Genomic DNA, 18393 nt, shown 5'->3' on the forward strand with positions numbered 1-18393 from the left:
AAAGAACCTATAAAATAAATAAGCAAATAATAATATGTGATACCTACAATGTTACCCCTGACCACAACTTTTTATTCCTCTTTATTTCTGTGTGTGTGTGTGTGTGTGTGTGTGTGTGTGTGTGTCTGTGTGTTTGAAACAGCATTTCACTTCTCTTTCAGGCTGGAGCACAGTGGCACAATCACAGCTCACAGTGGCACCGACCTCTATCAAAAATTTTTAAAATTAGTCCAGGCATGGATCACCTCTGGTGATCTACCCGCTTTAGCCTCCCAAAGTGCTGGGATTATAGGCCACCACAGCACTTTGGGAGGCCAAGGTGGGAGGATTACTTGAGCCCAGGAGTTCAAGACCAGCCTTGGTAACACAGTGAGACCCCATCTTTATTAAAAAAAATAAATTAGCCAGGCACAGTGCCTCACGCCTAATATCCCAGCACTTTGGGAGGCCAAGCCAGGCAGATCACGAGGTCAGGAGTTTGAGCTTAGCCTGACCAACCAGTGAAACCCTGTGTCTACTAAAAATAGAAAAAAAATTAGCGAGGCGTGGTGGCACGCACCTGTAATCCCAGCTACTCAGGAGACTGAGGCAGAAGCACTGCTTGAACCTGGGAGGCAGAGGCTGCAGTGAGCCAAGATCACGCCATTGCACTCCAGCCTGAGCAACAGAGCAAGGTTCCGTCTCAAAAAATAGTAATTAATTAATTAATTAATTAAAAACAGGCCGGGCACGATGGCTCACGTCTGTAATCCCAGCACTTTTGGATGCCAAGGTGGGTGGATCACCTGAGGTCGGGAATTCAAGACCAACCTGACCAACATGGAGAAACCCCATCTCTACTAAAAAATACAGAATTAGATAGGCATGGTGGCGCATCCCTGCAGTCCCAGCTACTCAGGAGGCTGAGGCAGGAGAATCACTTGAACCTGGGAGGTGACGGCTGCAGTTAGCCAAGATTACACCATTTCACTCCAGCCTGGACAACAAAAGCGAAACTCCATCGCAAAAAATTAATTAAAAAGTATAAAAAATAAAATTAAACACAAAAATATTTTTAACTGGCCGGGGTGGGGCTGGGCACGGTGGCTCATGCCTGTAATCTCAGCACTTCAGGAACCCGAGGCAGGAGGATCACCTGAGGTGGGGAGTTCAAGACCAGCCTGACCAACATGAAGAAACCCCATCTCTACTAAAAATACAAAATTAGCCAGGCATGGTGGCATATGCCTGTAATTCCAGCTACTTGGGAGGCTGAGGCAAAAGAATCGCTTGAACCCAAGAGATGGAGGTTGTGGTGAGCCAAGTCTGCGCCACATTGCACTCCAGACTGGGCAACAAGAGCAAAAGTCCATCTCACAAAAAAAAGAAATTAGCCTGGGGTGGTGGGTGACACGTAGTCCCAGGTACATGGGAGGCTGAGGCAGGAGGATGGCTTGGGCCTTGGAGGTCAAGTTTGCACTCCAGCATGGGCAACAGAGCAAGACCCTGTCTCAAATAAAAGAGCTCTGAACAGAGAACTTCCATCACCAAAAAAGGAGAACCTAAAACAAATTCTGACTACCTGGAGACAGTAGCATTGCGATGAGGTTGACTAAATCAGCCATGCTAGGAAAAGAAAGTATGGCGGGGAGAGAAGAAGGTGCTCAGTAGGGGCAGAGGCATCCAGCAAGTGAGCAGGAGTCCATAAACTATAGCCCCAAAGGCCATGTTCTGCCATTTGTTTTCATATGCCACACAAACTAAGAATGATTTTTTACATATTTTAATGGTTCAAAAAAAGAAAAATAAAAAAATTTAAAAATTCATTTAATTTCAAACATTAAAATCCGTAAAAAATCAATGTAATAAAAATTTTTGACATGTAGAAATTATATGAAAGGGTGCATGCGGTAGCTCATGCCTATAATTCCAGCACTTTGGAAGGTAAAGGCAGGCAGATCATCTGAGGTCAGGAGTTCAAGACCTACCTGGCCAACATAGTGAAACTCCCTCTCTACGAAAAATAAATAAATAATTAGTCAGGGGTTGGGTGCGGGTGGTGGCACATGCCTATAGTCCCAGCTACTCACAAGGCTGAGCCAGGAGAATCACTTGAACCCAGGAGGCGGAGACTGTGGTGAGCCAAGACTGCACCACTGCACTCTAGCCTGGGTGACAGAGCAAGACTTGGTCTCAAACAAACAACAACAAAAATTATATGAAATTCAAATTTCAGTGTCTATATATGAAGTTTCCCTAAAACACAGCCATTTCATTTATTTATATATTCTTGTCTATGGCTGCGTTTGTGCTGTTATCTAGCAAACAGGCTCACTGCCTAATCGGCATTGAAGCCAATACTATAACATCAGCTTTTTTTCCCCCCATCTCCTACAGGAAGGAGGTACCAGCTTGTGAGAAAAGAAATGCTTTATTGTAAGGCAGACCAGAGAAGAAACAGGAGGCAGCTCAAATCTGTGTCCTTGATTTGGAGTCTGGGACCCGTTTTAAGAGGCTGGAGGGCAAGGGAGAAGATTTGTGAATGTTGGCTTGCCAAGGTCTGACTGGAGGGTTTCAAGTTTGACTATTTTGTTAAGGCATGTTGAGGAGAATTTTAGCCCTGGATCTTTATGGCCAATGGACCCGTTGCTTCTAAAAAGGATCCAGCATTCAAGTTCTGGTCATGTCCCAGATTTCTTGGTCCTGCTTGGGGAGGGAAGGAGGAATGGTGGTTCTGGGTGCTTTAGACATCAAAGCTTTTTCTATTGTGCATGCCCAGGCTACATAACTTGCAGTCTTGACTCATCTATATCTACAAAGTAACCTGACATTGTGATCGTCAGAGCAGGTCGCCTCTGGGCTGGTCCAGTAGGTTACTACTGCAACAGAATTGAATAGTACTTAAAAGAAATGCTAGCTAGGTATGGTGGGTCACACCTGTCATCCCAGCACTTTGGAAGGATGAGGCAGGAGGATTACCTGAGGAGAAGAGCTGAGACCAGCTTGCCCAATATGGCAACACCCCATCTCTACAAAAAATACAAAAAAATACAAAAAATAACCTGGGCATGGTGGCATCCACCTGCAATCTCAGCTACTTGGGAGGCTGAGGCAGGAGAATGGCTTGAACCCAGGAGGTGGAGGTTGCAGTGAACTGAGATCATGCCACGACACTCCAGCCTGAGAGACAAGAGCAAAACTCTGTCTCCAAAAAAAAAAAACCGAAAGAAAAGAAAGAAAAAGAAACACTAAGACCCATAAATTAAATTATTTACTATCTAGCTCTTTACAGAAAAAAATTTGCCAACCCCTCATATAGAGGCCTAAAAGTATTACACACATGTAATACGGATAAAACAAAGACGTGGCCAGGTACAATGGCTCTCACCTATAATCCTAGCACTTTGGGAGGCCAAGGCAAGCGGATCACCTGAGGTCAGGAGTTAGAGACCAGTCTGGCCAACATGGTAAAATCCCATCTCGTCGGGCGTGGTGGCTTAAGCCTGTAATCCCAGCACTTTGGGAAGCTGAGGTGGGTGGATCACGAGGTCAAGAGATCGAGACCATCCTGGTCAACATGGTGAAACCCCGTCTCTACTAAAAATACAAAAAATTAGCTGGGCATGGTGGCATGTGCCTGTAATCCCAGCTGCTCAGGAAGCTGAGGCAGGAGAATTGCCTGAACCCAGGAGGTGGAGGTTGCGGTGAGCCGAGATCACGCCATTGCACTCCAGCCTGGGTAACAAGAGCGAAACTCCGTCTCAAAAAAAAAAAAAAAAAAAAAAAAAAAAAAAAAAAATCCCATCTCTACTAATACAAAATTAGCCAAGCATGGTGGCACATGCCTGTAATCCCAGCTACTCGGGAGGCTGAAGCAGGAGAACTGCTTGAACCTGGAAGGCAGAGGTTGCGGTGAGCCAAGATTGCATCACTGCACTCCAGCCTGGGCAACAAGAGCTAAACTCTGTGCCACCCCCCCAACCAAAACAAAAACAAAAACAACAAACAAAGATGTGTATGAGGGAGACATATGGCATGAGATAAACTATGAGGCAGTTTATCTGAAGTTCGACACCAGCCTGGCCAACACAGTGAAACCTCCTCTCTACTAAAAACACACAAAAGCCGGGCGCGGTGGCTCAAGCCTGTAATCCCAGCACTTTGGGAGGCCGAGGCGGGTGGATCACAAGGTCGAGAGATCGAGACCATCCTGGTCAACATGGTGAAACCCCGTCTCTACTAAAAATACCAAAAAAATTAGCTGGGCATGGTGGTGCGTGCCTGTAATCCCAGCTACTCAGGAGGCTGAGACAGGAGAATTGCCTGAACCCAGGAGGCGGAGGTTGCGGTGAGCCGAGATCGCGCCATTGCACTCCAGCCTGGGTAACAAGAGCGAAACTCCGTCTCAAAAAAAAAAAAAAAAAAAAAAAAAAAAACACACACACACAAAAAATTAGTCAAGGGTGGTGTCGCACGCTTGTAGTCCGAGCTACTTGGGAGTCTGAGTCAGGAAAATCACTTGAACCCAGGAGGTGGAGGTTGACACATAAAAGCTGAGTAAGAAATATGAACTTGTCTCAATTTGATTCCATTTACTATGCAAAGTCACTGAAGAATTTTATTGAGGGTAATCTCATTAGATCCACCTATGTGAAGATAATTATCTTTTTTCTAAAGGTATCTGAGCTAAAAAACACTTGTCATTTAAAAAAAAAGAAACCTAAAAGCATGTCAATAGGCTAACAGTGATAGCATATTAGAAATTATTTCCTTGTGTTTATATATTTACCTTCACAAAAGCAAGCCGCTTTTATAATTCAAATATGAAAATACGTACTTCTTTTTTTTTTTTTTTTTGAGACGGAGTTTCACTCTTGTTACCCAGGCTGGAGTACAATGGCGCGATCTCGGCTCACTGCAACCTCCGCCTCCTGGGTTCAGGCAATTCTCCTGCCTCAGCCTCCTGAGTAGCTGGGATTACAGGCACGCGCCACCACGCCCAGCTAATTTTTTGTATTTTTAGTAGAGACAGGGTTTCACCATTTTGACCAGGATGGTCTCGATCTCTTGACCTCGTGATCCACCCGCCTCGGCCTCCCAAAGTGCTGGGATTACAGGCTTGAGCCACCGCGCCCGGCCAGAAAATACGTACTTCTTTTCTTTTCCGTTCAGCTGGTTGCCTTTAACGAAAACACGTATTTTTAAACTCACATTCACATACATACACAAAATTTGTTCTCCAGGTTTTCTTTCCCCTCCACCCTTCTGAGTGGAAAAGACAAAGTATGCAAAGGAGAAACCTACACATAGCAAAAAAAAAAAAAATGAAAGTGTGCCTCTGTCAACTTGTAAAGGATAAATGACATTCCACCTTTTCAAACTATGTATTTTCTTTTTTCTTTTTCTTTTTTTTGCTTTTTTTTGAGACAGAGTATTGCTCTGTCACCCAGGCTAGAGTACAGTGGCTCAATCTTGGCTCACTGCCACCTCCACCTCCCAGGTTCAAACGATTCTCCTGCTGCAGCTTCCGGAGTAGCTGAGATGACAGGCACACACCAACACTGCCCAGCTAAGTTTTGTAATTTTAGTCGAGACGAGGTTTCACCATGTTGGCCAGGCTGGTCTTGAACTCCTGACCTCGTGATCCACCCACCTTGGCCTCCCAAAGTGCTGGGATTACAGGCATGAGCCACCACGCCCAGCCTTTATTTTTCATTTTTATGTTTTTGTAGAGACAGAGCCTCACTATGTTGCCCAGGTTGGTCTCAAACTCCTGGCCTCAAGCAAACCTCCTTCGTTGGTCTCCCAAACTGCTGGGATTACAGGTGTGGGCCTATGTACTTTCTTTACAGACGTGAAAGAATAAAATGCTTGGATGCAACATGGTTGCAGAGGACTCTTCTTACATACAGCTTTTATCATATTAAACAAACAGCTTAATCAATATCTTACTGAAACTAGAAATGTTAAAGGATAAGAGAAATGCAGAAGAACTTCAAGTCAGGTTAAAATGCTGAAAACTGATACAAGACTGCAAATAACCCTGATAATATAATAATGGGCTTAAGAAATACAGTTTCTGATTTATACTTCAGTACTCTGCGCATACTGATATATTGCTTGTTAAGACTGAATTCCTTCCTAATCTTATGTTTCAGTTCCTCAACTAAATTGTCAAGGCCTCATGTGCAAAGAACCATGCCTTTTATTTCTTTTGTGTGTGTTCCCGAACTGTACCTCATACAATACCCATATATGGCAGTTGCTCAATACATGCTTATGATTGAATGACAAAATAATCAACCCTACTTTGGACTGACAGGCTGAAAAATCTTCACACCTACAATTCACACCAGTAAGCCTCCTTCTGTCCAACAATTTAAAGGACATTCCTGGGGTGTGTACTGCTGATTCTACTGGATTTAATTACATTAGGTTCCTGCTCCAGCAAAGAGCTCAAAGTACACGTGTAATGTTAAAATAGAATTCCCAACTACTGAGAAGGTGGGTGGAAAAGTGGGTAAGTGAAGAAAAAAATCTATTATAATAGCCTGCCTCCAAAGAATAAGCATTATTCAGCCCTAGATATTAAAACATTCCTAATATGTCTCTGAACTAAGACTCCTAACTGACATCATTTCACTAAACTTTACTGGCTAAATTATGCCGCAGTGAGTATCATTAAAACCAACAACTGACATAATAAAAAGATCCTAAAGATTTCAGCTAATGATCCATATGATTGTGTATTATAAGACCTAGTTTTTAATTATTTACTCATTTGCCAAAGCAAAACTTTTAAACTTTCTCAATGCATTTTTTTTTTTTTTTTTTTTTTTTTTGAGACGGAGTTTTTGCTCTTGTTACCCAGGCTGGAGTGCAATGGCTCGATCTTGGCTCACCGCAACCTCCGCCTCCTGGGTTCAGGCAATTCTCCTGCCTCAGCCTCCTGAGTAGCTGGGATTACAGGCACGTGCCACCATGCCCAGCTAATTTTTTGTATTTTTAGTTGAGACAGGGTTTCACTATGTTGACCGGGATGGTCTCGATCTCTTTTTTTTTTTTTTTTTCTGAGACGGAGTTTCGCTCTTGTTACCCAGGCTGGAGTGCAATGGCGCAATCTCGGCTCACCGCAACCTCCGCCTCCTGGGTTCAGGCAATTCTCCTGCCTCAGCCTCCTGAGTAGCTGGGATTACAGGCACGTGCCACCATGCCCAGCTAATTTTTTGTATTTTTAGTTGAGACAGGGTTTCACTATGTTGACCGGGATGGTCTCGATCTCTTGACCTTGTGATCCACCCGCCTCGGCCTCCCAAAGTGCTGGGATTACAGGCTTGAGCCACCGCGCCCGGCTTCAATGCATTATTAAGCATCTACCACATGCCAAGCACCGGAGAAACAAATGAATTTCTTTAAAAGCCAAAATACCAACTGATTTTCTATTTTGCTATAATCTGAAGTATAAGCAACAGCACTGAGGAAGTACCATGCAGTGAAGGGGTCAATTTTATCAGTCAAAATAGGGGGAAATTACGTTGCAAATTTAAGGTGGATATTGACAACTGAGTAGGAGTTTGAGGATGAGCAGAAGGAGACAGAGTATTCCAGGCCAGCAGGGGGTCATAAAGGAGCCAAGCACATTGGGCATGGTAGGAGTGATAGAGGAGAAAAGACAAAAAGGAGCAAGATGATGTAGAGGCCAGCCAGCCAATGAAGGCTCTGGCATGCTAAGCTAAGAAATCTGGGGTTTATATTCTCAAACAATGGAGAGAAAAGTAAAAATCTTCAGGCGGAAAAGTGATAAAAACGTGAGGATTCAAGTAACAGGAAGAGCCTAGTAACATTATAATTATAAAGGCATTATTCAGTGGTTTTTGGAGGGGTTTTTTGTTTGGTTTTTCCTTTTTTTTTTTGAGACAGAGTCTGGCTCTGTTGCCCAGGCTGGAGCGCAGTGGCATGATCTCGGCATACTGCAACCTTCGCCTCTCAGGTTCAAGCGATTCTCCAGCCTCTACCTCCAGAGTAGCTGGGATTACAGGCATACTCCACCATGCCGCCTGGCTAATTTTTGTATTTTTTCTTTTTTTTTTTTTTTTTTTTTTGTTTACTCTGAACTGTGTTAATTCCTTCAGCAATTTTTGTATTTTTAGTAGAGATGGGGTTTCACCAGGTTAGCCAGGCTGATCTCAAACTCCTGGCCTCAAGTGATCCTCCCGCCTCAGGCTCCCAAAGTGCTGGGATTACAGGCGTGAGCTACCGCACCCGCCCTTGTTTTTGTTTTGGGGTTTTTTTTTTTTTTTTCGAGATAGAGATTTGCTCTTGTTCCCCAAGCTGGAGTGCAATGGCGCGATCTTGGCTCACCACAACCTCCGCCTCCTGGGTTCAAGCGATTCTCCTGCCTCAGCCTCCCGAACAGCTGGGATTACAGCCATGCACCACCATGCCTGGCTAATTTTTTGTATTTTTAGTAGAGACAGGGTTTCAGTGTTGGTCAGGCTGGTCTCAAACTCCTGACCTCATGATCCGCCCGCCTTGGCCTCCCGAAGAGCTGGGATTACAGGCATGAGCCACCACGCCCAGCTATTCAATGTTATACTATTTACATGTTGCTCACTCAGTTTGGTCCTGATACCAATACAAAAGAAATTTAAGTATATTATAATCTATTCCCCTCCATGATGTCAGTAGTCTCAGGGCTCAGTCATTGGCCCTCTACTATACTACCTAACTGACCAAACCAGTTACATGCTTCTGTTTGTAGTTTGTTTTTTTTTTAAGACAGGGTCTCTATCTGTCACCCACACTGGAGTGCAGTGGCATGATCATGACTCACTGTAGCCTGGACCACCCAGGCTGAAGTAACCCTCCAACATCAGCTTCCCAAGTAGCTGGGACCATGGGCATACCACCACACCCAGCTAATTTTTTTTCTTTGTAGAGACAAGGTCTCACTATGTTGCCTAGGCTGGCAGTTCTTTGTGTTTAAATGCCATCAATGTTGTTATCAATGACATCGAAAAAGTAATCCACAACCCTAACCTTGACTCTAGGCTTTAGAATTGAATAGCCAACTGCCTACTCAATGGCTATTCCTGGATATCTAGTAGAGTAGTCATGTCAAGCTGCAAACATCTAACTAAACACTTCATTCAAACTAGCTCCTTCCTGTTTCCCATCTCTGTAAATGGCACCAGTCACTCTAGCTAAAAGCCTTGGAATCACCTTTGATTCCTCTCTTTCACTCACCACCCACAACTCACCAGCAAACACTTGTTGGTTCTACCCTGAAAACATGCCCTGATTTCAACTGGCTCCCCAAAGTGCTGGGATTACAGGCATGAGCCACCATGCTTGGCCCTGAAATCACCTTTTTTATTAGCTAACTGTCTACCAAAATATAACCTCCAAGAGGACATGAACTTTGTCCCATTCACTGCTCAATCCTCAGCACCTGGCAGAATACCCGGCAGGAAGTTGAGCTCATTAATTATTTGTTGTTGAACTGAAATTTTTTTTTTTTTTTTTTTTTTTGAGATGAAGTTTCGCTCTTGTCACGTCAGATGGAGTGCAATGGCGCAATCTCAGCTCACTGCAATCTTCACCTCCCAGATTCAAGTGATTCTCCTGCCTCAGCCTCCCGAGTAGCTGGAATTATAGGCACCTCCCACCACAACCTGCTAGTTGTATTTTTAGTAGAGATGGAGTTTTACCATGTTGGGCAGGTTGGTCTCGAACTCCTGACCTCAGGTGATCTGACTGCCTGGGCCTCCCATAGTGCTAGGATTAGAGGCATGAGCCACCGTACCAGGTCGGAAGATTTTACCAAACTGATCTAAACTATCCTATTTGTATTTTCATCCCATTATGAATAATTGAATAGTTCCTTTTCTACCTTTGAATTTAGATCTAATTCTTGATTATCACAATGTTCCTCTTAGAGCAGAGTCCTAAAACAGCTTAAAACTGTTAAAATAAGCTATACAGTACTAATGCCTTTAATTCCCTTCTACAATTAGCACTTCCGGCAACTTCACCATTATTTTTCCTTGACTATAACATCCATCCTCTTTCTGTATTATTAGGCTTGTCAGTGTATTACTTATTATAAATGCTACTGATAGACATGTGCAGAATATCAACAAATATTTACTTTTATATTGCAAGTAAAAAAAAATTTTTTAATATTAGCTATAGAAAAGCAAACATTTAAAAACCAAACTGACAGCGAAGTGATCAAGGTCACATCAATATTGACAATCATGTTGATACTAAGTACTCTAATGCCAGTCTAATGAAAAAAGCATCAAATCCCAGTTGAGTAACATGCTACAAAAAACCTGACCAGTATTCCTCAAAAGTGTCAAGGTCATCAAAAACAAGGAAAGCATGAGAAACTATCACAGCCAAGAGGATTCTAAGAAGACATGACTAAAAAAAGTACTGCATTATCTTGGCTGGAATACTGGAACAAAAAAGGGACATTAGATAAAAAGGAAATCTGAATAAACTATGGACTTTTGTTAATAATAATGTATCATGGGCCGGGCATGGTGGCTCACGCCTATAATCCAAGCACTTTGGAGGCCAAGGCGGGCAGATCACCTGAGGTCGGGAGTTCAAGACCAGCCTGACCATCATGGTGAAACTCCGCCTTTAAAAAAAGATAATAATAATAATGTATCATGGGGCCAGGCATAGTGGCTCATGCCTGTAATCTCAGCACTTTGGGAGGCTGAGGTGGGCGGATCACGAGATCAGGAGTTCGAGACCAGCCTGGCCAATATGGTGAAACCCCGTCGCTACTAAAAATACAAAAATTGGTCAGACATGGTGGCACATGCCTGTAATCCCAGCTACTCGGGAGGCTGAGGCAAGAGAATCGCTTGAAACTGGAAGGTGGAGGTTGCAGTGAGCCAACATCGCCCCAATGCACTCCAGCCTGGGTGAAAGAGCGGAAACTCCGTCTCAAAATAATAATAATAATGTATCATTATTGGTTCCTTAATTATAATAGTCCAGGTGTGGTAGCTCATGCCCCTAATCCCAGTACTTCGGGACGCCAAGGTGAGCAGATCCCTTGAGCTCAGGAGACCAATCTAGGAAACACGATGAAACCCCATCTCTACCAAAAATACAAAAAAATTAGCCCAGCATGGTGGCACACACCTGTATCCCCAGCTACTTGGATGGCTGAGGCTCAAGAATCACCTGTAATTCTAGCTACTCAAGACACAGAGGTAGGAAGATCACTTGAACCCAGGAGGCAAAGGCTGCAATAAGCAGAAATAATGCCATTGCTCTCCAGCCTAGTTGACAAAGTGAGACTACATCTCAAAAACTAAACTAAAATAAATTTTGTTTTTTTTTGAAATGGAATCTCACTCTGTTGCCCAGGCTGGAGTGCGATGGCATGGTCCAGGTCCACTGCAACCTCCACCTCCCAGGTTCAAGGGATTCTCCCACCTCAGCCTCCTGAATAGCTGGGACTACTGGCGTGTGCCACCACACCCATCTGATTTTTTGTATTTTCAGTAGAGACAGGGTTTCAATGTGTTGGCCAGGCTGGTCTCGAACTCCTGACCTGGTAATCTGCCCACTCTGGCCTCCCAAAATGCTGGGATTACAGGTGTGAGCCAGAGCCCAGTTATTTCTCTCTCTCTCTCTCTCTCTCTCTCTCTCTCTCTCTCACTGTGTGTGTGTGTGTGTAACACACTCACTCCAGGCTGGAGTGCAGTGGCACAAACATGGCTCACTGTAGCCTTGACCTTTTGGGTTCAAGTGAATCTTCCACCTCAGCCTCCTGAGTAGCTGGGACTACAGGCATGTGCCACCACACCCAGCAGATTTTTGTATTTTTGGTAGAGACAGGGATTTGCCCTGTTGATCAGGCTGGTCTCAAACTCCTGATCTCAAGCGATCCACCCACCTTGGCCTCCCAAAGTGCTCGGATTACAGGTGTGTGCCACCACAGCAGGCCTAAAGGCACCATACTATGGTTTTTATTTTTTAGTGAGACAGACTTTTGCTTTTTTTTTATTTTTTTTTTTTTTTAAGATGGGGTTTCACCATGATGGCCAAGCTGGTTTTGAACTCCTGACCTCAGGTGATCCACCCACCTCGGCCTCCCAAAGTGCTAGGATTACAGGCGTGAGCCACCACGCCCAGCGAGTTTTGCTCTTGTTGCCCAGGCTGGAGTGCAATGACACAATCTTGGCTCACTGCAACCTCTGCCTTCCAGGTTCAAGTGATTCTTCTACCTCAGCCTCCTGAGAAGCTAGGATTACATGTATATGCCACCACTCCTGACTACTTCTGTAGTTTTAGTAGAGAAGGGGTTTCTCCTTGTTCAGGTGATCTGCCCGCCTCAGCCTCCCAAAGTGCTGGGATTACAGGCATGAGCCACTGCACCTGGCTTTTTTTTTTTTTTTTTTTTTTTTTGAGACAGAGTTTTGCTCTGTCACCAAGCTGTAGCGCAGTGGCACAATCTCCACTCACTGCAGACTCCACCTCCCAGTTTCAAATGATTCTCCTGACTCAACCTCTCAAGTAGCTGAGATTACAGGCACACCCCACCACGCCTGGTTAATTTTTGTAGTAGAGACAGGGTTTCACCATGTTGGCCAGGATGGTCTCGATCTCTTGACCTCATCATCTACCCACCTTAGCCTCCCAAAGTGCTGGGATTACAGGCATGAGCCACTGTACCTGGTATTTTTTTTTTTTTTTTTTTTTTTTTTTTTTTTTTTTTTAATTTTAGAGACTGGGTCTGTCACCTCAGCTGGAACAGAGTGGCACTATCTTATCTCACTGCAGCTTCAAATTGCTGGGCTAATGGGATCCTCCCTCCTCAGCCTCCTGAGTAGGTGGGACTGAAGGCATAGGACCACCACTCACTGCTAATTTACTTTTACTGTTTTTAGAGATGGAGCCCCAGTATGTGACCCAGGCTGTTCTCAAACACCTGGCCTCAAGGGATCCTCCTGAATCAGCCTTGTTCAATTTTTTTTTCCCTCCCACAATATGCCAGGCTTTGCTCATTACTGATCTCCTAAACCTAAAAAACTGGGTGGCACATAGTAAATAATAAATATAAACGAATATTAAGTTAAATAACTTTTTTTAACTTTATGGTGTTTCTGCCAACTAGACAGCTGTTTTATGTAATAACCATATCAAACTTTGTCTTCATGGATTTACCTTGGCAGTCATGCTTAGTAGAACAGCCCAACCTACTTTTTTTTTTTTTTTTTTTTTTCTGAGCCTGGGTCTCATTCTGTTGCCCAGTCTGGAGTGCAGTGACACGTCACAGATCACTGCAGCCTCAACCTCCTGGGATCAAGTGATCCTCCCATCTCAGCCTCCTGAGTAGCTGTGACAACAGGGACATGCCACCACACCAAGCTAATTTTTAAAGTTTTTTGTAGAGATGGGGTCGCACTATGTTACCCAGACTGGTCTTGAATTCCTGGGTTTGAGCAATCCTCCCAACTGGGACTTCCAAAGTCCTGGGAATATACAGACAAGTCATGGTAGCTAGCCTTATCCTATTTCAAGACTGGAAAACTACCCAGTTTTTTAAAGCAATAATTTTCTGATTTCACATTTTATATTCTAATATTTAATTGGGCGGGGCACGGTGGCTCACACCTGTAATCCCAGCACTTTGGGAGGCTGAGATCACTTGAGGTCAGGAGTTCGAGATCAGCCTGGCCAACATGGGGAAACCCCGTTTCCACTAAAAATACAAAAATTAGCTGGGTGTGGTGGCCCATGCCTGTATTCCCAACTACATGGGAGGCTGAGGAAGGAGAATTGCTTGAGCCCAGGAAGTACAGGTTGTAGTGAACTGAGATCACACCACTGCACTCCAGCCTGGCCACACAGCGAGACTCTCAAAAAATATATCTATAATTCAACTGGGCTCAGTGGATTCATGCCTGTAATCCTAACATTTTGGGAGGCTAAGGCGGGAGGATCACTTGAGATCAGGAGTTCCAGATCAGCCTAGCCAACATGGTAAAACTCCATCTCTACTAAAAATACTAATATTAGCCAGGCATAGTGGTGGTTACCTATAATCCCAGCTACTCGGGAGTCTGAGGCAGGAGAATTGCTTGAACCCAGGAAGCAGAGGTTGCAGTGAGGACCACTGCACTGCAGCCTGGGGGAGAAGTGAGAAACTCCATCTCAAAAAAAAAAGTAATTCACCTAGATTTTATTTAAATTTTTTTTTTTTTTTTTTTTTTTGAGACGGAGTTTCGCTCTTGTTACCCAGGCTGGAGTGCAATGGCGCGATCTCGGCTCACCGCAACCTCCGCCTCCTGGGTTCAAGCAATTCTCCTGCCTCAGCCTCCTGAGTAGCTGGTGGGATTACAGGCACGCATCACCATGCCCAGCTAATTTTTTGTATTTTTAGTAGAGACGCGGTTTCACTATGTTGACCAGGATGGTCTCGATCTCTTGACGTCGTGATCCACCCACCTCGGCCTCCCAAAGTGCTGGGATTACAGGCTTGAGCCACCGCGCCCGGCCGATTTTATTTAAATTTTAAGGTACAAATCCCATTTTATTTTTTCTGCAAACAGTTGATTGTTCCAACGTAATTTTGGAACCCCTTCCCTACTGATATGAAACACCACATTGATGGCTGGGCTACAGTGGCTCACACTTGTAATCCTGGCACTCTGGGAGGCTGAGGTGGGAGGATCTCTTGAGGTCAGGAGTTCGAGACCAGGCTGGCCAACATGGTGAAACCTCGTCTCTACTAAAAATACAAAAATTAGCCAGGCGTGGTGGCCCACTCCTGCAATACCATCTACTCTTGAGGCTGAGGCAGGAGAACTGCTTAAAACCGGGAGATGGAGGTTGCAGTGAGCCAAGATCGTGCCATTGCACTACAGCCTGCACAACAGAGTGAGACTCTGTCTCAGAGAAAAGAAAAAAAAAAGAAGAAGAAATATCACCTGTATATCATTAACTAGCCTTATATATTTCTAGACTATTTGGTTTTACTACTCTGTCTATTCCAGGGTTGCTATTGTATTTTGATTATCATAGATTTATTTGTATATTCTCTAGCACAAGGCCTTTCCTCATTCTTCTCTTCCAAAAATTTTCTTACTTTCTAGGTTTACTTTTTCAAATAAATTTTAGAATCATTTTGTCGACTTTTCAAAAGGAAATCTGGTTGGAATTATGTAAAACCGCCAGCCCTATCTCTCTGTTGCTATTTTCCTCAGTGGTAAAATGGAGTACTTAACCTTGTAGGTTTGTTATGAGAACTAAATGAATTAAATACAGTATAAAATACTTAGAACACCAAGCCAGAAAGATGTTATAATTATTCAAAAGTGACAGTTATAATGACCGCTCAATATTTTCCAGATGTGTTCCCACAAAATTCGAAGGCTCATTTTAAGGTAAATTAAAGACATCATAAAACATAAGCAGTGATATGGAAAACATACAATTTATGCTTGTTTTTCTTCACCAATACCTTGACCCTTCTTTGGTGAAATGAAGAGCTGGAGCTGAAAGCAGAGACTAAGAAAAATACCAAAGGTTGGTGGGTACCAGGTCTCTAAAATTTTACAAAGATGGGCCCACCAAGTGGAAAAGAAACTTCTAGGTCCTTCTAGTTAGCATTATGGAGCAACAGTACTTCCCTTTTAAATACTATTTCCTCATCTCCACAGTTATGACAATAGTAGTTACCTTTCGATTTTCTCCCAGAAAATACACAGGGATTAGATGCAGTATTTCTGAAATGAGCTCGTGAGCAGATATAAAGGATAAATGGGATTTATAAAGATGGACAAACATGCCCAGAAATATTACCACAAATTACCTCCACCAGGTTTCCCACATCACTGTAATGACTGAGAGGGGCGTGGCTGTGGATTTTTTTTGGGGGGGGCGGGGATTTGTCTCATTATAAATGGCAAGAATTTGTTAAATTTTTTTTATCTGCATGAAATTGAGGTTAGGTAGCCAGAAGCCGTATGAGGGACCTTAAAAGGTGATCTCCTCTACGGAGCTAAACTATAAATGAGAAAATGGAGGCCGAGAGTAGCAACATGACTTGCTAATTACAAAACTAGCCAAAGGCCTGGACTCCAGGCCTCCGAATTCCCAGATCTCGGCTCATCCCAATACACCACAGCTTCTCACCGACGCTTGCCACGCTTCGAGATGGGAGGAGTAAAAGCAGGCAATCCGACCGCAGCAAAGACGCTGGAAAACCACAGGCCGCCGCAGTCGAAGGCACGTGACCCGCCACACACCCCCCTCCCCCTTCCCCGCGCCAGCAGCACGCGCTGCCAACCTCGTCATGTGACCTTCACGCGGCCCCAGCGCTCCCCCTGCTCGGCGACTCTTTCCAGCAGCCATTTTGCCGAGAACTTGTCGTCTGTGCTCACCGCGGAACTGGACGCCACGAAAAGCCGCGGCCAGATTTTACAGGCGGCACACGCGCTTCGAAAGAGCGCTCAGACCGTCAGGGCCCAGTCGAACCTCATTGAACACGTCGCACCCCGGGGCGCCGGGGAAAGCTGTGGGTGCGCCTCGGCCTCAGATTGGCTGTGGCGCCCACGTGACGCCTGAGCTCCCCTCTCTACCTTCTCCTTCCCCCCAACTCACAAAAACACCCAGACTCTTAACACCTCGCGCCAAGAACACGCCACCAGGCGCGTGGAGACGGGCGGAGCGCGTGGCAAGCAAGGCGCCTGCGCGTACCTGCCAGGGCCGACCGCAACCAGCCCACGCGCCGCTCCGCTCGCGGGTCCCGGAATCCTCGCGCTGCTGGACCACCCGGCTAGTCATTGGCTTCCAGCTCGGGTCACGTGCTGGTCGCAGGCCCGCCCCTACCCGCTAATCACCTGGCACCGAGCTCGAAGCGGCAAGAAGTCGTTCGCACGCGGAAAGGGAGTGTAGTTAGAGGGCCTCCTTTTCTGCCATTATGGGGTTAAACCCATAAAGAGGAAACGAGAAACCAGAGGCTCAAAGCTAAAGAAGCTCGCACCTACCGGCTTAACTTCGCGCGCCTCTCCGGGAGCCGGGAACCATCGCCCTTGGGCGCTCCCCGATGCACGCCGGGATACGCCTGGCGCCCCTCGGTGTGCTGCAGAGCATGCCGGGAAAGCCACCTCTCCCGATCTGGCGCTCACCTCCCGGGCGTTCCTTTCGTGTCCCTTTGAAAGCCCGGAATGAGACGGTTTGGGTAATTATGGTAGTGTGGCGAGGTATACCAGTCACTTTCAGCCCCTCCTCCCCCAACTTGTTTGATCTGTGTGGTCTTGGGGAAACCGCTTAACCTTTCTCCAAGGAGCAAGCGTTTAGTATGCGCCTGCTGAGTGACTTTGAAGATTAAAAAAAAAAAACACACACAGCAAGGGTATTTGCCTGCAAATGAACTGCCAGCCCTTCCTGGCCAGTGAAAAAGAGTGCTAATTTAAATACAACTTAACCAGGAACCCTGCTTGGGAGTGGAAATGGCACTTAGAATTTCCCTTGGGATAGAAGATAAGACCTTTCTTGCTAAACTTATTGCTACTGTTGGGGAAAAGGGGAGTGGGAAAAACAGGAGGCATTTTAAAGGGGGCAGGGACATGTGTATATCACAGTTACTGGTTCCACCTCATGCGAACTATGGTATATTGGAAACGAAAAAAAAAACACCATCTCCTAACTCAGAAAAAGTGGTCCTACATCAGAACCAATTAATTTTGTAACATATTCACAAACTGCCCTTCAGGCCAAAACCTAATGTTTTGCTCCCTTAAAACCCCCACTTAACACCTTTTCTGCTTTGAACTCCATTCTATAGCTTTGCCAATTTCGGAAGGATTCATCAGTTCTCAAAGAGATGATCGAGCTTGAAAAATGAATTTGACTAGCGATGGTCAAGCTCAAGAGCTCTTATTTATAGATTAAAAATTAAATGTATTAATTTGTAATGTCATGAAGCCAAAATATAGTTTGGGGCACCCCTTTTCTAGTTTCAAGGTACTTCATAAGCCTAATTATCAGAAAATTATTCCCTGACTAGAAAATCAAAAGAAAGCGTATTAAATGATCATATGTAATTTAAAAAAATTAATTCCCAGCACAGTAAAGGAAAAAAAAATTACAACCATATGATGTTACCCTTGAAGTTTATAAAACATTCCAATATTCTTCATAATATATAATTTTTATAACAACTCAGAGAAAAGTGCTATGCTAATATTACCATCTTCTAAGTCAGTCTTGAGTGGGAATCTGGAAAAATGTATTTTAACATATTCTCCAGGCAATTGTTATACACAACTAGGTTCGGGACCTATTGGCTGTAGTGGAAAGAGCCCAAGGTTTGAAGTCAGACAGATCCACGCAAATGCAGCTCTTTTACTTCCTGCACTTTTGACTGTGGTGAAC

The 18393-nt window shown here is 44.6% G+C and overlaps 1 protein-coding gene across 3 annotated transcripts in view; it reads right to left on the reverse strand.

The window, feature by feature from the left end:
• The window catches only part of MGA (MAX dimerization protein MGA), a 172920-nt gene extending 155813 nt beyond the window's left edge, over positions 1–17107 (reverse strand). Inside the window, exon 1 of one of the 3 annotated variants that reach the window (XM_074394040.1) lies at positions 17004–17107. The gene's annotated coding sequence lies outside the window, so the exon portion shown is untranslated. Of the gene's footprint in view, positions 1–16713; positions 16972–17003 lie in introns of those variants that run through there. The other 2 variants (XM_074394053.1, XM_074394044.1) reach the window with 2 other exon arrangements.
• Between the last annotated feature and the right edge of the window lie 1286 nt (positions 17108–18393).

The sequence above is a fragment of the Saimiri boliviensis genome, chromosome 2 (assembly GCF_048565385.1).
Source record: "Saimiri boliviensis isolate mSaiBol1 chromosome 2, mSaiBol1.pri, whole genome shotgun sequence".
NCBI lineage: Eukaryota > Metazoa > Chordata > Mammalia > Primates > Cebidae > Saimiri > Saimiri boliviensis.